A 14,604-nucleotide genomic window follows, 5' to 3' on the forward strand; every position below is an offset into this window, starting at 1 on the left:
CTTAGTAAAACAGCCTTTCAGGGCTTCTTGATGTTGAATTTAAATGCTCAAAACAGCTTCTAAAAGGGGAAGAGGGGCCACAAAACTGTCCAACTCACATCTACCCCGAGGAATTGTGGCATGCCCCGCCCCATCAACCCTGTGCTTTAGTGACTGTGAGGGGCCAAAAGAGGGAAGAACTGGCAAACTCAAGGAGACGAGGAGACTAGGATTTCTACTGGCAGCAGCACAGAGGAGAAGCTAGGGAGCCAGGAGAGCTTGCTAACGCTGGTGAGACAGTGAGAGTGCTCAGGTAGGTGTGGTGTGGCAAAGGCCTTTGAGACATTTTTAAAGAGGAAGATGGAGAAAAATGAATTTTTTTAAGTTATGCTATACATTGTGAAGGTAAATCCTTTTTGTTTGGTTTTGTGTTTACTTGTTTATTTTTGTTATATTTCTGAGAGATTGCTTTTTTAATATTAAAATTGCTTATTCATGTGTGTGTTTTTTTAATTTCAGACAATTGTCTTTTTCAAAGCTTGTGTTAAGACTGACCTACATAGTGGCTTGATTTTATACCATTATGTTTAGATATTTATGTCTGTCGGGCGTTTTCTGAGAGTAATTTATTCAATTTACTTAGTTTTGTTGAGTGCAAAACACTCAATTTAGTTTGTAGAAAACTCAAAGATATCAGACAAGGACCCTGTTCCCAAGGAGATTAACCTGGTATAATTACCACTTAATGGCTACTATAAATATATTTTATTTAAAAACCGATACTTGCTGAAAGAGAGGTTAAGTTCAGGTTCTATAAAAGATCAAAATAAGGAAAGAACACTTCCAGCTGGGGAGGAAGTTATGGGAGAGAGAGACCATCGTGAATCACAGAATACTTTATGGAGGAGGCAGCATGGTAGTTGAACCTTAAATGATGGGTAGGCTGTGGGCAAGTAGAGATGGGAGAGAAGAGTCTTCTACATAGAGGAAAAGGAATTCCAAACTGAGAGAAACCCTAACCAAAGAGTAGGAGGAAGAAAATATAGGGATAATTGAGTAAACATTGAAAATTTCTGTTTAACTAAAGCAAAGACTCTATGAGGGCAACTAATGGAGAGCCAGGGATACCGTGCTAAATAGCTTGGCTTTTAGTCATCAAGTGATTGTGCAGGATGCCGGTGGAGAATGGACGTATTTCAGGAACACTGTGTTAATGAAATGGGACGTTTTGAGACTTGGTGTCCAGGCCCAGCCTGCCCCTCAGCAGTACTGCTTCCCATCCAGATTCACGCAGATTTTCCTTAATTCAGACTTCAAAAAAAAATACCTTTTCAACCAGGTATGTGCTGATGCTTTGGAGAAAGGACTGAATTGCCCCTGTTAATTGTGTAATAAAACTACCCAGGAAACTAGAACATAAGGCAGTGTTTCCAAACATGACAGGTCACTTCTCCTTTTTCTGCCCAACCAGGAAAAATAGAACAAGTGCCATCTCCTGTCCTCACTACCAGGACCAACCATGAGCCTAGTTGCTCTGAAGGTGAGTGTGACCACTGGCACAGGTAAGTTCCCACAGGCTGGTAGTTTAAGAGTTGTTCGTTGGTGGCTGAAACTGAGCTCAAGGTGAAGGCTGGTGACTGACAGATGGCACCCTCTCATAATTGGAAATCCTAGAGCAATGTGCCGGGACACGTGAAAAAGATGTTAAGAAAACTGATGCTGGCATCATTGGAGAGGGGGGTTCATTTCCCAGAGGAAGGTTGCTAGAGCTGAGAGTTGGTCCTTTGTAGAATGGAGAGCTGTCACAAATAATGTACCCCAGTCACTGATGGTGTTCCAGCTGAAATAGCAGGCTTCCTCGTACAGGAACTGTATATCCTTGATTCACTACTGCATCCTAGAATCAGTCCTGTACTTAGGAGATACTCAATAAATTCATGGAATGAATAACTGCTTCAACTAGTGAAGCCTACTGAGCAGCCTCCTAGGATACTGTAGAGAGGATTTCCGCATTGGCAGAGAGGCTGAATACAATCTCTAAGATTCCTCCCAACACTATGAGTTCATGGTCCATCTCTGGATGTTGAAATTTACTGTGCACCAAACAATGCACTAAGCACACAGAATGAAAGAGAGCCCTTACCCTCAAGGAGCTAATGGTCTATTTGGCATGACTGTCAGTGGCTTAGAGGTACCCTCCTCAAAGGGATCAGATAGTCTCAAGACCTCTGAATTATCTGCCTGGCCTGTGTTGCTCAGTGGTTGAGCATCAACCCAGGAATCAAGAAGTCAAGGTTTGATTCTGGGTCAGGGCTCAGTCTCCAGTGGGGGGCGAGCAGGAGGCAGCCAATTGATGATGTTTCTCTCTCATCGATGTTTCTCTCTATTCCTCTCCCTTCCTCTCTAAAAATTAATACAAACATAAAAAAACAAAGACCTCTGAATTATCTATTTCATTTCTTCCAGAGATCTTTTAAGTGTTAATGTGCATATTTACTAATAACCACATCCCTAGACTATATAGTTCAGAATTTCCTCTCCAACTGAAAAAGTAGGTAAGGATGATAAAGCTCAGATTCAAAATGCTTCCAGAAGACAGCTGATTGCATAGAACAGTGGCATTTTAATTGAATGGCTTATCTTTCTCTACCGCCTGTGTACCCTTTTACTGGAGTTCATGAAAGAATCATAGGATGCTAGGGCTGGAAGGGAACTCAGAGCTCATCTACTACAATAGCCAGAGGAAACTGAAGTGCATGGTGTCAAATAGCCTCTAGTTAATGACATAGCTGAGACGGGAACTCTGTCTTTTGACTCGCAGCTAACATTCTCTATGCCACACCACACTAACACACTTTTTAAGTGTTAGGAAACTTACAATTTACTCCATGGATCTACATTATAGCTTTAAGGCCTTATTTCCACCATCCAAAGAGATCTAAAGAAATAATTGTCTTGCTTTAATTCACTGAAGGAAATTTATAGAGGCTGCTTGGTGTAATGGAAAAACACTGAAGTGAATCCATGAAACTGGGGTTCTAGGCTGATCTCTACTAGTAACTTTATGGGCACCTTCAAACTTCAGCCCTCCGGGTCTTAGTTTTCTAGCTGAAAGTGAGTTCTAAAATCAGGGGTAGCAAACTCAAGTGCCACATAAAGTCAGGAAGATATCTTCAAAATGTGTAAAGCAGGACAATACAGGACTACAAGGCAGAGGTAGGGAAGAGCTCATGTCATTTTAAAGGCATCCAAATCCACATTTTAAAAAAAAAATTGTGTAGACCCCAGAATGCAGGTCTGTGAGCCAAATATCACCCACAGTCAGGCAAGTTAAAACCTCTGCTCTAGAGGCTTAGGTCTCTGCCTTCTGCAATTTCTTGGGCCTGAAAATCAAATAAACAGTCATCAGAAGTCAATGTTTTGATCACAGTTTAATATATTATGACTATCTTCAAAAAAATCATTTATCTTAATGCTTCCACGATCCAGAAACACCTAACCATTTTTCCTCTAGCTTGCTGATAAGCTTTCACTAGTTTGTATAGTTTCTCTATGCCACAGTTTGTCATTAACTAAATGAAAAACAAAATTGCTGACCATTCCTATGGAGTATAGTATGAGTTAATTAGTTAATGTTCTGGCATAAATGCTAAGGGTGTTATTAATAAAATATATCTTGTGGGCATATATTCTTCATGACCATTTGCCTCAATGGTTCTTTTGTTGGCATCAACTTTTATTGACTGTTCTACATAATTAAAACCCTGAGAAATTGATTTAAAAAGAATAGGAAGGGTGTGAGATACAGGATTGCCAACACTAATGAAATAATTTAAGTTGGAATTAGACAAAAGGACAAATTAAATGCAGCAAATTACTCAAGGACTAAGAAAGGCTGATTGTTCAAGTGTAATTAAAATATACAGCTGGAGTAGTAACTGCTACCAGAGTGATCTGATCAATGAACACAGCAGCTATAAAAATTTAATGCAGTGTGAGCAGCCTATTTTTTAAAATGCAAATAATCAACCCAAAATGCAGCCGTCTGTTTTGAGGGCAACATGCAAAATCTAACAAGCTCAGGGAAACTGTACTGATGACTCAGAAGAAACAGGCTGGTATAAAGTATTAAGAACCTTGCTCTGGAAACCAAAACCACCATTTAATCATAAAGATTAATTTCTCTAAACAGTGGGGTGGAGCTCGTAGTCAGAGCTATACGAATATTTATTACCTCCAGCCTATTCTTTACTTAATGCCTGGGCTGAGCAGTGATGTATGTCAGATCTCACCCACACTGTCCACTTTACACCCCTCTCATTACCATCCAGACCACTTTGCCCACTTAGCCTTTCTGATCTAAGTCCTTGCGTTAACATAAAACAAGATAAAAATGGACTCTATAAAAGTTATAGACATATCTAAGAAAGACCAGAAGGGAGTGGAGGGGGTAGTCGAATTTTAGGTCTTTTTTTTTCCCCATTATTTCTACTGTTTTTATTATAAGCATGTGCAATTAGCATATGTAATTTGAATGTCCCAGATCTCACCAGGTCATGGGTATGAACAAGGTCACATTAATATTAACTGCACACATTTCATTAGTTCCAAAGCTCTACTTGCTAATAGAGGAACACCAGTTCTTGGCAGAGCTCCCACCCCTCCTCAGGATCTCTGAGAATCCCCTTCTCTGGCTATATGGACTCATGGACATGGAGATGCACCACCCAGATGCCCCTGTAGGAGAGGACTTATCTCATCCATCAGCTGCAAAGAGCCACATCACTCAGGAGCACATCCTTCCCAGGGCAGCCCACACCCAGTGGCTGATGGAGGAGGGATGTAAAGGCCTAACCATTACAGCCCACTCAGACAACTCTGACAGGCCACATGCAACCTGAGCTCCCAGTGGGGCTGGCCAAAGCTCTATCTGTTCTGCATCACAGCTCAACTTCTCTATACGCCCAATCTTGCTTCCTGCCCCTTCCCTCATAGGTACTGAGTTCTAATAAATACCCTGCATGCCAAACTCCACTTTAATGTCTACTTTCAGAGAATATACCCCCTGACATGAATTCATGCTGGCTGCCACTAGCAGCTGAGACCCTCAGAGAAAACCTCAACTGCTCAACATGATTTCCCTCTTCCCCTGCTCAGATCCTCACCTCTGCTGGAAACCAGACTCTCGGTCCTCAATGCCCTGTGATACCGAAAGGATCTCCCTTCCTCTGTTATATGCCATGGGGGGGGGGGGGGGGGCGGGGATGTAGCTCTCAGTTCACAAACACAATTTGTTTTCTCCCCAAGGTAAGAAGACACTATAACAACAGTCGGGCAGGGTAGGTTTTATTACCAGCCACCATTCTGTACCTGGAATCCACTCCTCTCTAAACCTCACAAATGTAGCTTCCTGGTCAAGCCAGACTCGGGCTTTTTTGTGCTAAATTATCTGTCTACTTTCTACTCCCATCCCCATAGTCCCTTCCTGAAATGTGCCTTTAGTTTACACACACATCAGTACATTTAACTTACCAAAAGGATCTGAGTCCAACTGTGGTAAATGCTGAAGGGTTTGGAGGTTCCTTGTTTTCGTTGAGAATAATAAATACTGCTGTGAAGCATTGTGAGGAATAGGGGGAAATGGTTTTTCAGTTCTACACATATATGAATATTTAACAAACATTTACATAACAATATATATCCCTGACCTTAATCACTCTGTAACTGGACAATCAATGGGTCTATGCTGCCTGTCACTACTTGAGCCAATTAAGCAGAGACAGGTTTGAATCATATATGAGCATTTATTCCAATACCGCCGACAGTATGGAAGAGCAGCAGGTCACCCACAAAAATCTGCTCTGCCTCTCCCCATCAGCCACTTGCTTATATTGGGTAGAAGAACAAAGATTACATAGGAAAGTAGGCAAAAGGGTATGCCAAATGGACAGTTAACAGGAAATGCAGGCTGGAGATTTGCAAAGGCCTGCAGGTATGCAAAGGGCTGGGGGCCTTCAAAGGGCTGGCAGCTCTGGTTTCTGCAACAAGGTTGTTAATCTTCCCATGATGATAGGCAACTCCCTGATGGGGAGGATGAGCTACATTTCCAGGTGAGCTCCCAGGTCCCAAGTGCAACTCCCAGGCAGGTTAGAATGTGCCTTCTTTAGTCAGAAGGAAGCCATCATGGTCAATCAGAGCATGATTAATATTTTTACAATTATAGCTGGTCCCCAATATTCTATTTCTGCCCCTATCAACTATGCCACATAGCCCCTCATCCCAGGCTGGATCCCTACTCTGGTATGATAGTGATAATATTCCACTGAGGGAGAACTGAAGACACAGAATAATAATTGAGAAGTCTACATCCCTTGGTCTCCATCTCAACCAGGCAAATGACCAAGGCTAAAATCTTACTTACCAATGTACCTGAGAAGCTGTAGGCATCCAAATAACTTTATACTGGAATCAACTATAACATACTTTAGATCATTCTCTTAATATCAGAATTCCCCTAGCTCCTCTCTTCTCATTCCAATGTCCAATAGTCCTTGGGGGAGTCTTAAGTGGGTCAGGCAGGGGCAGACCTGGACTGAGCCCTGCCTGTTGCCTCTAGTCTTATCTGTAATAAAGCAGCCATTGGTTGGTGGGACACAATTCTCAAAGGTCATCTCAGGCAGCTGCAAGTTTGGCTGGAGTGAACACAATTTGTTAAGCAGCCGTTGAGTCCTCTAGAGCTGACAGAATGCCTGCACAGCCAACATACCGACACTATTCCCAGGGCTTCCTTCTGTCCTGGAGTCTGCTATATACTAGAAGTTCACACTCTTAACTTGAACTTCTACTATTGCAACGCTGTGAAGACTTACAATTTAACTCAGTTACATGTTTTTAACAACCAACTAAAGGAATATCACTGCAAAAGAGGCAAATGGTAGCAACATTAGCATTTATTGATCATCTATTATATTCAGGTCTGGATGGGAAATTTCAAATAAGCTTAATTGACCTTATTCCAACACTATGCAGTATTACCACTGTTTTTAAAATGAGGAAATGAGTAGAAACAAGAAAAGTAACTTGATCAAGATCTCACCCCTAAAACGTAGCAAAGCCCATTTCAACCCAGCCTGTGTGACCCAACACCTCTGTGTTCTCCCACCACACTATGGTGGTTTGTTAAAGGAATTTACAGTTAGGTGAGTGAGACTAATGGATAAAAAAACTAACCACCAATCAAAATCTAAGCAAGTTATTTTATGGATATCAACAAACTGATTCTAAAGTTTACATGGTGAGGCAGAAGACCCAGAATAGCCAACACAATATTGAAGGTAAGAACAAAGTTGGAGGACTGACACTAGTCAACTTCAAGACTTACCATAAAGCTACAGTAATCAAGACAGTGTGCTACTGGCAAAAGAACAGACAAATATATAAAGCGAAGAGAACAGAGAGCCCAGCAATAGACCCCCATAAATATAGTCAGCTCAGCTAATCTTTTAGCTGAGCTAAGGCAATACAATGGAGCAAAGATAGTCTCTACAACAAATGGTAGTAGAGCACTAGCCATCCACATGGGAAAAGGTGAATGTAGACACAGACCTTACATCTTTCTCAAAAATTAATTCAAAATATATCAGAGACCTAAATATAAAACACGAAATTATAAAACTCCTAGAAGATAACATGAGCAAAAACCTAGATGACTTGAGTATGGAGAGGTCTTTTTAGATATACCACCAAAGTCTCAATTTATAAAAGAAATAATTGATAAGCTGGACTTCATTAAAATTAAAAATGTCTACTCTGCAAAAGAATAGCAAAAAAGCACATCTGGTTTGACTCAGTGGATAGGGCCTCCACCCATGTTCAGAAGGGTCCCGGTTCAATTCCGGTTAAGGGCACATACCTCGGTTGCAGGCTCAATCCTTGGCCCTGGTTGGGGCATGTGTGGGAGGCAATCAATCAATGTATCTCTCTTAGATTGATATTTCTGTCTCTGTTTCTCTGCCCCTCCCTTCCACTCTCTCTAAGAATCAATGGAAAAAATATCCTCGGGTGAGGATTAACAACAAAAAAGATGTTCCAAATCATTTCTCATTAGGGAAGTGCACATTAAAACAACAATGAAATACCACTACACACATATGAGAATGGCCAAGAATTTGGAGCACTGGCAACACCAAATGCTGACAGAGCAATAGGAACTCTCGTTTATTGCTGGTAGGAATGCAAAAGCTACAACCACTTTGGAAGACAGCTTGGCAATTTCTTACAAAATTAAACACACTCTTACCATATGACACAGTACTTGCACTTGTTGGTATTTACTCAAAGGAGTTAAAAACTTCTGTCCACACAAAAACCTGCATACAGATATCACAGCAACTTTATTCATTATTGCTAAAACTTGGAAGCAACCAATATGTCCTTCCAGTAGGTGAATGGATAAGTAAGCTGTGTATATCCAGACAATGGAATATTATTTGGCACCAAAAAAAAAAAAAGAGTTATTCAACCAGGAAAAGGAGAGGAGATACAAGACAAGACATGGAGGACCCTTAAATGCATATCCTACATAATAATCCTATGTAATAAAAGGGCAATATGCAAATTGACCCTAACAGCGGAATGACCAGAACGACTGCTTGACCAGTCACTATGGGGCTCACTGACCACCTCTTGGTCCCTTTCCCTGGTCGGCAGGCTCCCATTGCCCGATGGCAAACGGGGAACCGGGGATGGGTGGTGCGGGATGTGGGCGGTGCCAGGCCAAGGCCTCCGCCCCACTGGTCACCCCACATACAGGGGGCGACCTGCGGTGGGGGCAGGGCCAGTGAGCGGGCGGGAATGGCCGACCTCTTGGTCCCTCCTCCTGGCCAGTAGTCTCTGATCACCTGGGGAACTGGGGGTGGGTTGCAGCAGGGGGTGGGGCCAGCTGCCAGGGAAGATGGCCCTGATCGCAGGCCAGGCCTAAGGACCATACCCATGCATGAATTTCATGCACTGGGCCTCTAGTTACTAAATATAAGAAGCCAATCTGAAGAGGTTACATACAGGGTGGGGCAAAAGTAAGTTTACAGTTGTGAGTACATAAAACATTGTTTATTCTTGTATTATTATTTATTAATTATTGCATTGTATATGAACAACTATAAACCTGCTTTTGCCCAACCCTGTACTGTATGATTCCAAATTTATGACATTCTGGAAAAGGCAACTATGGTGACAATAAAAAATGTATGCTTTCCAGGAGTAGGATGGGGAAAAGGGATGACTATGCAGAGCACAAAGAATTTTTTAGGGAAATGAAATACCCTGTATGATATTATAATGATTGATATGTCATTATACATTTGTCCAAACCTATAAAATGTACAACATCTAGAGTAAACCCTAATGTAACCTATGGACTTTGGGTGATTATTATGTATCAACATGTGTTCATCCTCAATAAAAAGTATACCATTCTAGTTAGTGATGTCAATAAAGGAGGCTATTCATCTGTGGAGGCAGGGATATATGGAAAATTTCTGTAACTCTCTCTCAATTTTGTTATACAAGAAAAACTTCTCTTAAAAAATAAAGTCTTAAAAAATCAGAACACAAGGTAGAATTAAATAAAGGCTATAACGGAGATTCAAAATGGAAGTCAGAGGAAGGAACACATCATTGCAACTAGGGTCTGGGACAATGAAGTTGCTATTAGCTGGACCTTGAAAACTAAGTAAGATTTTTAATAGGCGAAAGAAGTTGTGTGAGCAGAAGGATGGAGTCGTAGAAGGACACATGGCAGAGACTACCAGTTGTTCATAAACATCCATTTCTTCTTCCTCCTGGACTTGGCCAGATTATACTTCCCAAACTCTTGTGTGGTTCAGAGTGGCCATGTGATTAAAAATTCCATCTAATGGAATATGAACAGATGTGATGACTGACAAGCTGGTCCACAGAAACCTCTCACTCGCACTCTCCATCCCTTTCATCCTTTTGGCTGCCTGGAACAAAGATGACCAGGGCAAGTCTGGGAGCTGTGTGTTAAAGACTGGCACAGCCTTCATCCATTCAGGTCCTTGATGGCTTCTTGGAAGAGAGCCCGCCTGCCCACCAGGAGCACCCACCTTGCACTATTCAAGGAGTGAAAACTATATAAACTTCTTCTGTGTTTGAGCTCACTATATACTTTGGGTATACTTGTTAGAGGATCTTGTGTTACCCCAACCAACACAGGTGGTATAATCAGGCAAAGGTGAATAAAGAAGCATGCAGTGAATAGAGTGGTAGTAAATTGGAAACTTAAATGGTGACTAAATTTATATGGGTCACATTAACCAGTTGAGGTTTCTTCTGATCATAGCGAGTCAAAATAAGTCTACCGACTAAATTAAATTCTAGGTAAGTAAATTGTTTTTGAAGACCACTTTTATGAACATTTGACATCCAAAACTGTACTTTGGGCATTAACATGAGTACCTTCTTACACTGTCACTCTTTTATTTTGCAAAGAAGTTAAGCCTTCAGAAATGATACCCAGGCTTCAGATTTTGTATTTGCCATTCTATTTAGTGAGCACTCACTGATTTGCTACCTGTTTTCATTTCAGTTCCACCAATACATGCTATACTCAGCACCTGACAATAGAAGAGGATGCCCAAGTTAGTAATGCACATGTGCTCCTACCCTATGGACAACTGAAGAACAAACAAAGAGACAAAGATTGCAGCTGGCATAATGCTGTCAGAGATATAGGAATGTTATAAAAGATGTTTGTATGCTCTTTCAGGCATACTTTTCCTACGGCCAGAAATATGGCATGCAGCCCAAGAAACATTGGCAATAAGAAGTATGTAAAAACAATACTGCAGGAAGGAACAATGAAAACATTAATTTGAGACAGAAAGCAACCACATTAGTGCGACCTTACTTTTCTGATTCAACAGTTTCACTCTAAATGTAACCGGTAAGTGAATGTTGGACATGTTTGGAATATTATGATAGGGTGAGACGTGGCAGGAGGGAAAAAAATGGTTTCTCAATTCAGAGGAAGCACGAGGTAGAGAACACAGATTTTGGTAGACTCCAAAGGAAGTTAGCTTGAATAGGAGAGCAGAAAACAGGAATGGAAGTTAGAGTGACAAACTGTACAGAGGCAGGTGGGAGATTTGAAGATACAATGATCTAACAGAATGAATCAAAATTCAGTCATGTCGCCATACCTAATTCCTGCAAAAGGGGTGATGTAATCCACACTGTGTTCCAGCAAAAGAGAACATGGATTTTCATGAACAAGTGTCAGTCACATATCTCTGTCACTTTGCTAATACAGTTGTCTCAGAATGAAATTGAATCTCCCTGTTCTTCTATTTTAGAGTGTTGACAGACAGGCATTGATCAACATAGAGCTATTAAGTAAATAGGTGTAGCTATCATTCCCAGACTCAGAATTAGAAAAAGTACATGAGACTTGATCCCAATTATGGAAAGGCTGTGTTTTGCCACGGATAATAAAGGAAATGAGTTCCAGGAAATCTAGTGTTATAATTTAGATGTTATCAGCCTTAACGCATTTTATTGAAGTGCTGTAGCAAAGGACAAAAATACAGGGTCTCAAACAAGGTAAAAGTTTATTTCTCTGTCACATAATAGTCTGGATCAGAGTTAGCATAGTGGCTCTCCAACAGAAAGGGAAGGAGAGGACAAATTTCTTTCCTTTTAAAGGCATGATACAAATTTACATTGGTCAGAACCCATTGGCCAAAACCAAGTCACAGGGCCAAACCTCATTGCAAAGAAGGCTGGGAATTTGTGGTCTTTTGCTGAGTGGCCTTGTGTAAGAGCAGAAACATCTATAATGATGAAAAAGAGGAGAATAGATACTGGAAATCAATACTTAGCTTCTGTAAGTTCCCATTTATAAATTGAAACTCCTAATACTAATAATTTACGGGTCTGGAAGAAAACCATAGGAATGTAAATGGACTTTAGAAATACTGTCAAGGAAGAAAAAAAGTATATTATCTAGAGCAATTGTTCCCAGCATCACTGAACGTCACAATGCCACCTGTGATCAATATCACTGAATGTTAGAATCACCTGTGAAAATTAATTTAAAATATCAATGCCCAAGTCCTGGACATTCTGAATCAATAAATCTGAGTAAGGGCGTGGGCATATAAAATGTTTTTAAGTCCCAGGAATGAATGGCACTCACTGTCAGGACTAGAGCTCAAACCAATGATAAAGAGAAATTCAAAGATAAATGTTCAAACACACCTGATTAAACTGAGAAGAATGCTTTAAAATAAACTAATATTACTGGACTCTTCTTAGAAACCTCAGTCAAAGGGATTTTAGATTATAAAAGATTGAGTATGAAAGCACAGGACTGGGCTGTCTTGGCTCTGCCCCTGTTAGACTTTGGGCAAGTTCCTACAGGGTTTGGAGCTTCAGGCCCTTCATCGCTAAAATGAGAGGTTTAGCCAAAATGACTTAGGCAGCATTCTAGATCCACATTTTCACTTCTTTTACAAGCCTGTTTTCTTCATTCACTAGCATGTTTTGAGTAACATAAGATTAGAGTAAAAATAATTAACATACCACAAATATTTTTAGAGTTTTACTTTGTGCTCGGCTCTGCTAAAATACAAAGGGAACAAAGATAAACGCAGGCTAACCTTCTTCCTTCTTTATAAAGTTTACAGGCTTTCACTGCAAAACATTGTACTGGGTCCTATATAATGCTGATCAGAAGCCTATTAATGGCCACCTTTGGGTGGCAGGAACATAGAGCGAGCAAGCGAGCGAGCTCTTTCGAGCTCACACTTTTGCTCTCCCCTCCCCCTTTTTTAAATATGTTTTTATTAATTTCAGGGACAAGAAGTGAGAGGGAGGGAGAAATAGAAACATCAATAATGAGAGAGAATCATCAATCGGCTGCCTCCTGTGTGTCCCCTATTGGGGATCGAGCCTGCAAACCAGGCATGTGCCCTGACCGGGAATCAAACCGTGACCTCCTGGTTCATGGGTTGACACTCAACCATTTAGCCACACCGGCCAAGTCTCTCTCCCCCTTTTCCGTTTCCCCCCTTTCTCCTTCCCACTCTTTTTGTTTAAATTCAAATTTTTCTAACATACATATGTAATGCTCTCATAATGGAAAAAAAATCCTATTAAAAAACCTATTTTTAAAATTTTAATTTGAAATATATTTCAAATTCCTGCTCTCTGTTGTAACAGAGATCAAAAGTGAGCCGAGTGGAGACAGAGAAATTTGATCAGCTAGAGCTCATCCAAGCAGCGAGAATGTGAGAAGAGGCTGTCCTTCCGCTCCCATAGCACTCAGGAAAGGAAATGCAGGCCCAGCGGGAATGCCACTGTGTGTGCATGTGCCTGTGTGCACACACGCCCATGTACCTGTTTAATCAAACAAAGGGACCAAAACACTGAATACAAATAAAAGACAGTGAGGAAGGAACAATGAAAGAAAGAAAAATAGCTCTGCTCAAAAACAATTTGTTTCTTTTTCTATAAGCCCAACAGCCCCGATAATTGAGGTTTCACAGGCAAGTCTACCATATTTCTCAGCTTTCTCTGCGAAGCTTCACATCCACATCGCTGTGGCTATTAAATGCTGAGAAGCTAACTACTGTTTGTTTCTTGGATACAAAAGACATTCCATTTCCTCTGAGAGATTCTGTGATTCTCTCAAGGCTGGCAAACGCTTTCCCCTCCCTCCCCGTCAGCTCACAGTAGCTCTGGAAAAAGAGAAGCTCAGCAGGGACTACTCAAAAGACCAGGGAATCCAAAAGCTTGGGACCACGTGGTATGATTCTTATTTTCCCAGTTGCTTTCCTCTCCTTCGTTATGTTTTGTTTCGGTTAAAGTACTTTGCATTTCTTTTCCTGGCACATATTGTTTCGGAGGAAGCTAGCCAAAAACAGGGCCAGCAGTGGGGCAAGCTGACGCTCAATTGACAGTGTATCTTGAATGACACTACATGAACTCCTCTGTATTTCATTTCTTCTCACTGTGGACTCTATTGTTAACTTTACCTTGGTAATACCTAAGATTTCTTAATATGCTTTATTGATGCTTATTCATTAATAAGGTGTGGAGTTCATCATGGGACTCACTATCAAAGCATCGCTCTTTAATCAATACCCAGTAGAACCTCCATTTTCCACTACCTAGTAAGTCTTCCTAACAGTATTCTCCCTGGTGACCCCACTGACAACGAAAGAGGGTAAATACTTGTGTCTCTACACCATTTTCAATGGCCACTCTAAAAATATGTTAAACATCTATATGGGAAAATGTAATGTCCACAGAATTGATAATAAGTAGAAATATTATTAAGTGTTTGACCTTGTTATGTGTTAAAGTACAAGTGTTGTGAGGCTTTTATACACATACACACACACACACACACACAGCATAATGTGGACACAGCATAATGTGGACACAGGAAAACACTAATGATGTTTAGGGTCCATCTAAAGCAGTAGATCTCAACTGAGGATGAGTGTGGCCCCCCGGGGACATTTGGCGATGTCTGGAGACAGTTTGCTGTCACACCTGAGGAGTAGGTGCTACTGGCATCTGGTGAATAGAGGCCAAAAAATG

This window comes from Cnephaeus nilssonii (genome assembly GCF_951640355.1).
Source record: "Cnephaeus nilssonii genome assembly, chromosome: 1".
Classification (NCBI taxonomy): Eukaryota; Metazoa; Chordata; class Mammalia; order Chiroptera; family Vespertilionidae; genus Cnephaeus; species Cnephaeus nilssonii.